Source organism: Fukomys damarensis, unplaced genomic scaffold (genome assembly GCF_012274545.1).
Source record: "Fukomys damarensis isolate Sample0158 unplaced genomic scaffold, DMR_v1.0_HiC HiC_scaffold_38, whole genome shotgun sequence".
Classification (NCBI taxonomy): Eukaryota; Metazoa; Chordata; class Mammalia; order Rodentia; family Bathyergidae; genus Fukomys; species Fukomys damarensis.
Window position 1 is genome coordinate 56045456 of NW_022900950.1, and position 11199 is coordinate 56056654.

At 34.0% G+C, this 11199-nt stretch overlaps 1 long non-coding RNA gene across 1 annotated transcript in view; it reads left to right on the forward strand.

The window, feature by feature from the left end:
• The first annotated feature begins 459 nt into the window (after window positions 1–459).
• Window positions 460–11199, forward strand: part of LOC117284616 — a 13636-nt gene continuing 2896 nt past the window's right edge. The window contains exons 1-2 of the long non-coding RNA XR_004515706.1: window positions 460–590; window positions 2025–2205. This is a non-coding gene — a long non-coding RNA (uncharacterized LOC117284616). The remainder of the gene's footprint in view (window positions 591–2024; window positions 2206–11199) is intronic.

Genomic DNA, 11199 nt, shown 5'->3' on the forward strand with positions numbered 1-11199 from the left:
TATCCATATAAGAAAATTCAACTTTTTCAAATGTGAAATAGTCTGTTCTCATGAAGAGTAACTGTCTTACTTTATTCAAAGCAAAATGAAGTAAAGGGTTGTTGCATTAATATTCTAGATATATGCTGCAGGTAAAGTGTCATGTCAAATCTTCCCAAGATTAGGGTTATCCTCTTTTTAGCAGTGGGAAATAATACAATGCAAAAATATATAATTTGTATTTCAGAGGAAAAAAAAACCTGTTATAAACTACTCAGAATCACTGAGATTGAGGATACTTGTCTCTAAATGAGCATGTTTACACTTCACATAGGAAGTGAAATCACACAGCTGTGGAGGCTTGCCCTATGCGTGGAATAAAAACATTTCCTTAAAACATTGTCCTTACAAGTTTGAATTGCTATTTGGAAGGCTTATCATGAGAGTCACTCTTTTTGTTGTGCTAAAATTCCAGAGAGCTCCTCCTTAAATGCGAAAACATGACCCAGGAGCATGGATTCATTAATTCGTTGTACTTTCATGAGGAACACTGCACGGAGGAATGAAAATGCCACCTGGGTGCCAGAGAAGAATTTTTTTCAGGCGCTATGGTAAGTAAGACAGTATTTCATGAGTTTAATACAACTCTATGGGTAATTATTATGCCCATAGTGCAGATGAAGAAAGTGTAGATTAGTGCCTTACCTAGGATCATATGGCCAGTAAAGTCTGAGTTTTTCTAACACATTTCTACTCGATGAGTGTTAAAAGAGAACTTGGGTTGTTATAAAATTTTATTGCCATCCTAATACTCTATGAGAAGATCTCACTCAGCTGAGAATGGTACATTTGGTTCAAGTAATAGTTGGGGCTGTGCTCTTGAGGCTGCTTAAGAACCCGCGCCTCAGTGTTTTCTCCTTTTAGAATGTGAGGGGGTGGAGGTAGAGTGAAAAGTGACTGGGAGGTAAAAGTCACATAATTTTACCTGAGAAATGCAAAGTGTTCGTGGGAGGTTAACGGGGAACCCAAGTTCCCTGGTGATATTATGTATGAAAGAGGATAAGGCCACACAGCTGGAACTCAAATTCATCAAAGCAGTATTCTTCCTTTTCTTTTGGAGGAGTATTTACAGAAACAAAAGGAGTTGACAGAGAAAGTCTGTGTAATAACAATTTTACATTCACTGCTGTGGCAATTTTTTGATAATTTGTGTTTAAAAGGAATTTGTGTTTCTGGAAAAGAGAAGGCTGAGAGGCTGACTTAATTACTATCTTCAAATACGTGAGGGATTGTTACAGCATTTGGAAGATGGCAACCAGCTGTTCTCTGTCTCCAAAGAGGAAACCAAGAGAAAATAAATTTGCAAAGTGGCGAGGACTTACACTGAAGACCAGAAAGAACATGATTATTTTATATTGTCTTAAACACGGGCATATTAAATGCTACAAAGAGGTAACTGGTAGGCGAGGGGAAGATACCAATGTCTCTAAAATGATGTTTAGGGGGAATGTCACCTGGTCCTCTCCCTTCCCTCTGGGTCAAGACATCAATATCAAGGACAAAATTAATAGAATTCTACCTGAGATGGTTGGTTGTGACACCCGAAAAGTTTTTCCCCAATCTTTTTTGTATCGGCTTTACAGATTAATGAGTTTCATTTTGGCAGATTTGTACATGCAGATAGCACACTTTGATCTATTCAAATCCCCCTATCACTCTCCTAGGATTCCCTTTGAGAAGGCATTGACAAGGTTTCTTTTAGAACCTTTTAAATCCTTATAAGTGTATATTAAAATTATTTCCAGGTAGAAATTAATTTTTTCAAATCTGATTATGATTTTGATAAAAGAATTTAGTATCTACATTTTCTTCACTAAGGTTCATTTTTGAATGTTTACAATTACAAAAGGATACCACAGAAATCTTAAAGTATTAGTGAAACTCTGGATGTGTCTATTCTGCCTCCTGCTCATCAACAACACGGAGTTAATGTGTGCTTTCAAAAAGTTCTTACTCTAATAGCTCTCTCTTCTGTTTTACCACAGGTCCTCATAATTGTTAGGATAAGATACTCCTTGCAAGTTAAAACTCACACTAACTCTTCTACATATAGCAGAAAAACTTTCTGGAAGATGTTTGATCATTTCGTGGATGTGTTTGTGTTTTTCAACTCTAAGTGAGGAACTGATCAAGGTGACACGGGATCATCTTGGGAGAATGCACAAGGTGAGGAGTAATTTTGACATTTTAGTCAAAGTTACAAAAATGGGTTAAATGAGTCTTTTAAAGAAGGTAAGAATTTGACACTACATTGAAACAAATATAAAATCTTTCATTATATTAAATTCTTATTTCCTCAGTAAATATTTTTACCTTTCTTTTTAAATAAATATGTATGTGTGTGTGTGTGTGTGTGTGTGTGTGTGTGTAGTTCAGTTAAAAAAATCTTAAGTCAAATTTATCTTATTGGTCACATTTTATATTGCTATATTTTGGGTGACTAAAGAATTATGGATGAATATGTATATTAATACATATGTTCTTTAGATATTTCAGTACATATTTTAAGAACAATTTCTTTGAACACCTTTGCTCAAAGTAAACATTTGACCAATGGTGGTTTATGTTTTTGAAATCCTAAATGATGGCAGGTACATAATTCCTGCATAGTGAGAATGACTGATTTCATAGATTTACTTGCACTGAATTTTAAAAAATGAGGTATGATAGTCTGTAGCTATTCCCATATTCCGATGTATATGAAGAGGAGGCATAGCATAGTTTTATAAAAATAGTGGTATTAGTTTTCCTTAGGAAAACCTACATTTTACTTGAAACCATAAAATGGCCCTCCATGCACTTTTTAATGTCAATATGAGTTGTTTACCTGTCTGCTAATAGCAATTAGGTTATTAGGTTTCTTCTTAACGATCAGTTTGTAATTGAATGCTGCTAGCTAGTCATTAAAACCTAAGAGATCAGAAGAAACAATTTCTCAGGTTCATGTCACCTTGCTCTAGAAGTTTTAAAAATAATTCCATGTATACATATATTTTTTCCTTTGAAATTTTCTCCTGGAGCAGAAGGGTAGTCAATCACCAATGCCTTGGTCATGATACACAGTTCATTAAAATAAGCCTTTTCTTGTCAAATTTCTATTTTAAAATAGTTAAGAACGACATCAATCATATGTATGTCCTGAAAACAAAGAGATGTGTGATGACTTAAATTTAACCACACATATCCACGCTAGTCTGTGCTGATGTATATCTTAGAGGGGAATCTCAGTAAACACTCGATATTTGACATTGCCAACCCATCTGGCATCCTTTCTTAGAAAATTCAATTTTGTCTTCATTATAAATGGCATTCCAAACTTTTGTTTCCTCCTCAGTTTCTAAAAAATTGTTCTATGTCCCCTCACAACATAGTGAAGAGGAGATCAAGGCAATGGAAGAAGAGATGCATCATCTTGTCTGCCAAATCTAATGGCAGAATACAAGAGGCAAGCTGAGAGGATGCTTTCCCTGAAGGATATTGAAAGATTACCAGTGAGATTCTCTCTCTCAGCATGCAGAGTTGGCAGGCCTATGTAGTTTCCTAATCCATTGGTCAATATAAAAGCGCTTATTTAGACAACTGGGACATACAGACAACTTTTATTAGAAACTGTGCACTGGCTTGTAAACACTTGAATTTACAAAATATATTTCTACTATGTTAAGCCCACATTTCCTAAATACACACATATGTACAAGCTAACATTAATACACACACACACACACACACACACACACATATATATACATATATAACATGCCCACACACACACATATATAATACAAAATGAGATTTAGATTTCTAAGGACATGAACTATGTTTTCAGGACCTGGTAAGAACATTTCTCCCTTTACCGTACTCAGTGAAACAATGAGTTTTCCTGCGCCTTCTCAAGGAATGGTTTCAAAGCAGATTAAATTGTTTAAAACTTTTCTGCCCTTTAACTTTATTAAATGCTTGACATTTAACAACATTAGCTGATGGCACAAGATGAGTCCTGCTCTGCGTGCTATATTCTGGAACACGATGCAAGACATAAAAAATAAATCTAGATGATAATGTTGCCATTAGTTTGGAAGTCACTGTTTAATCTGAGTTATTTTGGAGAGAAGAAAATGACTCATAGGAACGAAGTGTTCACACAGATCGTAGTATTGTAGGAGGTTGGCATGACTCTTCATTAATCTTATTTCAATTAGAACTCTTCACAGCCTATAATTAGAATGTTGCTGCTGTGATGAATCCATACTGTACATGTGTCAACCACTCTTTTCTAATAAAAAATGGCTATTCATTTGGCATTAAAGTTTTGGCTAATTCAATAAATGCTTATGCTTTGCCCGTGTTCTCTAAACCCCTGATGTTGTCACCTGAAGTGGTACAAATTTTCAATAATGTTTAATTGTGTCAAACATTTGAGTGTGATGGAGGGATAAAAGATATATTTATCATCACACTCAAACAATAAGCCAAACTAGACATATCTCACCCTCATTTCTGTTTCATAATTTCTATCACTTCAGAGTGACATTTGTGAGGCATTAAAATGTCAAGATGTAACTGCATAAACATTGCTTCCTCTTTAAAAATGCCTCAATGATCTGGGAATCCATCATGTACATTTGGTGTCATTCTCACAAAGGTATTCTCATCACAATCAGAACTGTACTGTGCAGACATCGTGTGGAGCACATCTTGAGAAAAAGACACCTAAGGAAAGAATTAGCCAGAGATCATGTATTCAAATTTCTCCTTCTAGACTTGATGTGTTTTTGAGAATGTTAGACTTATACTTGTTAAGCAGTCAGCAAACTGTATAAAGTTGTTTGCAAACAAGTATCACATACTGAAGTGCAGGTGCTAAGCCCTATAGAAATCCTGAAAAGCTTATGAAGACACCAAATCAACAAGTGCAGGGGAGCTGCTCTGTGATGAGTAGAGCTCAGAAAATCCCAACAGATTTCAAAGATGCCATTGTTTTTAAAAGAATTGTTTATTAGTATATGTTTGCAGTCCATGTTTACATTCCTGGTGTGGAGTTGGTACATGTACATAACTCAACTTAATTCCTTTTTTCATCCCTTTACCTTCCTTTCTTTCCTCCTCCTTTCATGTCTTTATCCTCTTCCTATTTGAGGAACATCTGTCTTGTTATGTCTTATAATCTATCTTTTATTTTAAACATGTCAGATTTCATATGCAAACTATTTCAAATCTCTCCCTTTGTTGAAAAGATCTATCTAAATTAATTCATATGTTTCATATGCTTTTATCCAGGTAAAAGCACTCTGCAAGGTATCGTGGGGGCATCGCTAGAGATAACAAAGATCCCAAATTTGAGGAACTTTTGGACTAGGAGAAAAGCAGGTGTGCACAATTTCACACAAGGCAGAATGCAAGTACAGTAAGAGAATAAAGTGTTTCTGCTGCAAAGATTAGGAGGGCATAACAATGTTAATATAGCCTTTAGAAATTTCGATAATGCTAGAATAGGGAGCTGTGTATGTCCCGTCATTCATTCATTCACTCACTTAGAAAGCATTTAACCCGAGTCTTGCCAATTGTATAGCGAAAGAAAGCATAAAAAGATGATTGAGAAAAGACAAAAATAGCGATTAGCTCTATTCTTAACCAAATGCAATAACTAGGACATTCTATACCATAAGGCAGCAGAATAAATAGTGGATTGAAATTAATAAAGCTTTATAAATATATAAAATGATGTGAGCCGAATCATCATCTTGGCTAGAGGCAATAGGTGTATTGGAGAAGACAACTTCAGAATGAGGTACATCTGGAGACACACCCTGATTTTGCCAATTACCATGTGCCATACATAGCTAAGTTATCAAGCTTCCGAGTGTTAATATGTTTGTTTGTAAATAGCAGCTACTAAGAACTGTGTCATTTAGGTTGTTTTGGGTGAGTATAACTACACAATAGCTACAAGATGGTGAAATGGTGGCTTCAGAATGTCAGGTTCTGTGGGGGCATCAGTGACAGCGACAAAGATTTCAAACAGTCAATGCAATTCCAGACATTGCTTTCAGGCACTACAACATCACAAGGAAAAGGAGAGATAATTTTACATACTTGTGTCATAGGGAAGATGATTTCCCAGAAGCTTCTCACTAGATTTCCTGTTATATCTCATTGGTCAGAAGTGGTCACTTGACCATTACTAAACTAATTATTGTTAAGGAAAATCAGATAGACCTGGAGCTACTCAGTGGAGTTAAATGTAAGGTGATAATCTCCCCAGGCATCTGGCTTTGCTGGAAGGAGTTGGGAACTTTCGTACAAACAGAAATTTGATATGAACAAATGGATGTAAAACATAATACTGCCATTCTTTTATTTCCTAAGTTCTAATAGGAGAATAATATGATGCGATTCTTATATTTTCTTGCTATTTTGCCATTTTTTATTGTTATGCTTTCAATTTTCTTTGGTGATATTTGTTTCCTTTTTTGTCCCTAGTGATTTGGAAGGCATTCACCTTCTCTTCATCTATTTATTATTAGCTTTTAGTGAAAAACGTGTGAATCTGTTTATCTAATTATAAATGGTAAAACTGCTATTTACCCAGTGTAAGATGAGGAAAGCTTATACTTTCTTCTACTTGTACCCTATTTTTTATGTCTTGCTACTTATTGCTTAGTTTTTTTTAAACTTTTAATATCGCTAGCTTTTTTTTATAAAATGACACTCAAAATTTTTTACTAATATCTAGAAATGTATTCACTATTTCTTCTTGGCAAAATCCTTTTAGATTTCTAAAGTCAATTCTTACTCGTTCTGGTAGATTTTTTTCTTGTATTACATATTACTTTTTTGAAAAACACATTAAGTATACACTGGATCTTCTCCTCTAAACTTTTTATCTGAGAGGAAGGAAACACCATTTTCATTATCCCTTTTCCCTAATTTTATTTCAGAATTTCAAACCTTGGTCTCTGCTGCTGACTTTGTGTGTTGGTGTGTGTGTGTATGAGTGTGTGGATCTGTGCATGGTTTGGAAGGTCTGTAGAATGGAGGCTGCCCTGCTCTTATTTAAGCTTCAGTGGGATTTTTCATTGTTCTGACTGCATGTTTGTGTGCAGTAACCTGCACTCCAACAGGACCCCAAAACACTTCTTGGTCGACAATTTAGGTATTCACCTAATAATGATGTTAAATAATTTTTTGCTGGCCTTTTATACACTCTTACTCTAAATTATTGTTGTTATTACTTCGATAAAAAGATATTTAGAGACAATTCTCAGAAGCCTGTAACATAAGTTCCCATATTATTCATGCTTTCTTCCTTGAGGTCAGCATACCAGCTTCAGTTATGAATTATCTTATATGAATTTTAAAATACTTACATTTATTTTTACTCTAACTGCTCTACTGTCACTGGGCTTTATGATCACAAAATATTACTTGGGGTGGGACATGTTCTTTTTTTCATTTAAGAGAGGAACGCGATATTCTTGAGAATTCAGTGACTAACCGAAAGTCATACATCAATTAAACAAGGTGTTCCATTTAGCACTCAGCTTTCTGACAGTCACTCCTTGGGGTTCATGCTGCATTTTAATATACCTCTTCAATATGTAAGACATAATTCTTAGCTTGCTGTTCTAGGTTGCTTGTCCAGAGTCTCCATTTATCTTAATCTCTTATGTATCTGATGTGCTATCATTCTTTCTCTAAATTACAGTTTATAATTTTAAGTAAAAAAGGATTGTGGATATTAAGTAGAATGCATGACCAGATTTGATAAACATCTTAATAGAATCCAAATTTTTTCTTTTTATGTTGTGCATCTGTGGTAACATTTTGCAATATTTAGTCTTTGGGACATTGGCTTGTTTGCTTTGAATATTTGCTCCCACACATTGTACTGTGAATACTTTCTCATTATTTACTTGTGACTAAAATCATCATGGAAATAATTGACTTATATTTTTAGAATTTTAATGGGCAAACAATATTCCCACATATTAAAAAGCTATTTTCCTATTCTAAATCAATAATTTTAGTGCTAATTGCCACAAATAAAGTTACTCCAAAATACTTTCTAATTGGAATCTAACTAATATCAAGTGAGTTTGGGTACGAATGTAGAGAAAAGAAAATGGAGCTTTGGCTTGTGTGAAGTGGAGAGCTGGATTTAAGATTCACATATAAAAGTGGGCTTGGGAAATGCTGCCAGTTCAGAAATTCAGTGTGCTCTGCCTAAAACTGTGGAGACGGGGATATTCTCCCATAAGCAATCAAAGCCCACAGTTTTACCATGTTTGATTGTGTGACCACATTTATGTTTTGGCATGATATAGACATTGCCAAGCCAAGAAATTAATTATAAATATTATTCCATACAAGTAAAACCCGTGAATCCTCTTATAGAAATAAATGCATCACTTTGGTGTAGCAAGTCTAAAACCCAGGCTAAACAGAACTCCCAGAGTTGAAAAACAAATAAACAATGAAACAATAAAATTTACAAATCACAGAAGGAAACAGTCTACTGTGAAGAGTTAGCAGTGGTCTACCAAGGACTTGGAGAACTTATAGTGAATATTAAAGATGCATATGCTTAAATGATTAAAGAGCTAAAGGAAGCAATATAAACCAAAGTGATAAAAAAGTATAGAAAAATTAAAAAGGAAGGATTTATATATTAAAATATTTTATGTTTTTCCTTCTATTTTGTCATGTATTATTGCTCTGTAACTGTTTTATATCATTGCCTTTTGATACATATATAATCAATACATATATATTTCATGTAGTGAAAAGTTTCTCCTACAAATGATAGTGCTGTAATGCCAATATAACAAAGTCATTCCAATTTTTTCCAAATATTACATATAGTCCAATCAATAAAGTTAAAATTTTTCTTGTAATGTTGTTTGTTACTTGTATTTATGAAAATTTCTTTAAAAGCTAATGTATTTAAAAATTCAAGTCTTCACATTTATTGTATTTATAGTTTATACATATATTATATTTACATTTACTATCTTGCCTAAATAAACTTCATATAAAGAAGTATTTAATCAGAAACAATGTATTTATGTCTTTAATAATACAATGTAATAACAATTTAATAATAATAATAATGACCTATTTACCTCTTTACAAAAGTGACATTTGTATAAATGTGTGATCAGTGCGACATTTGTGGTATTTTATGGTAGCCTGTGTTATGGATAAGGTAATTTTTAAAGCCCCTCTCTAGCCATAACCACTGTCTTTTAGTAAGCAATTTTATATTTTGATTCATAGTCAACTCTTTCACTCCAAATTCAGTTCTGTGATTGCTGCTTGTCTCAGCTGAATTTCAATGCTAGCCTTTCCAATTGTTTTCTAAATGCTCAATTCCTTACTTACCCATGCTAAGTTTCTCATACCTTACAGAATTCCAATCAACATTCCTGGAGGCACTTTGCATCTTTTCAAAACCTTCTTTCCCTAAGTAAAAAATGTTGGCATTGTTTCTTGTCATAAACAGCATACACTCTTGAGCATTTCAAATCAAATAATAAGTTGATAACTAGATTTGAGACGCTCCCAAGCTTCAGTCTGATTTATCATACTTGGCTAAATTTTTAGGAAAAGTTCCAGGAACTAAAAAAAAAGTCACTAAAAAACTTCTCCCATTAAAAGACTATCCCAGGAACCTCTCAGAAACAGAAAACAATGTGGCAGGAGGACAGAACTTTTCTCTATAATTAAACTGCCTTTATCCTAATCAATATCAGTGTAATTAAAATCTTTCATGGTCGATATTTCAGCCTTTCTGAGATGGTTTGCTGTTCGTCTTACGAAAAGTTACTCTCTTCTGTTTCTCTATAGGTTGTTTTTATGTGGAAGAGCCATGTCCAAGACTGTGTGGATCCTAACTTTTGAGAAAGACAAGAAAGGAGGGAGGAAGAATGGAGTAAAAAAGAGAAGGGAGGGAATGAAAATAAATAAAAATTAATGGATTGGTTTGATTACTAATTATATTCTGCGGATCCTTAATTCCCAGAATATTTTTTCTGAATAACATGAAAAAGGAAAGTAATCTAATCTGTATGAAGAGTGTTTGGTACATCAGATTTACAACACACTCAAATATTTACAAATGCTCAAGACCGTGTTAAGGGCTAGGAGGGAAACTAAATCTAGTTCCTCTTGACTCAGTCTCGACTTGTCAAAATAAAATATCAATGAGGAAAGGAAAGTATTATACTGGTTGACAATTTTATCTGTAGGATATCAAATAACAGGATCTATACAAGTGCTAGGGACCTGGTTAATTTAAACCTCTTTCAGGTCACATATCAATGTTTTGTTTTTATTTTTTTTCATCCAGGATTGAACTCAGAACCTTGCACTTGCCAGGCTGGTGGCGGTACCACTGAGCTAAATCCCTGGCCCTCATATATCTATTATTAACTTTTGTTCAGAGAACACAAATGTGTGGCCTGGAGTTGTGTTTTTACAGAAATGTACAGAATAACATTTAAATTTTTGAACTTGTTAACAGTCAAAATGTTGAGGAACTTTGCCAGACATCTGTCTATATTTCCATAGGCACGGTTTACGTCCTATGTGCTGGTTTGGAGATGAGTTTCCTAAACTTCTTCAAGTTTGCATTTGTGGATGATTGTTAGCATGAACCTTTTAACCCATGACACATTTTTATCCATTTGGCAGCAATTTTATTAATTTAATTTCAGATAAAAAATCCGCCTTTAAATTTTCTGGACATCTTAGTATAACCTCCATGAATTATCCTTTCCTGAATGAATAACTGTAATTCTTGCCTTAAGTGAAAATTCCTTGAGGGTAAAAATATAACATGATAACATACTTTAAAATTTCCTTTAGCTTTTTCACCTGTGCTGCTTCAATCTTATAGTCAGGACATAACTGCACATATAGAAAGGAACAGGTATCTCTCTGCAATTTCGATGGCCTCTAATATATCTTATTTATATATATTATCTATTTCTACATGGAATATTTTCTATCACTATCTCATTTTATAGAAAGTGAAATAAATTTCTTAAGTCTGAATCTAGTATATGGGCAGAACTTGGAGCTAGATCTATGCTCCTTTGAGCTTAAATTCTGTGTATTTGTGTGTGTGTGTGTGTGTGTGTGTGTGTGTGTGTGCGCACA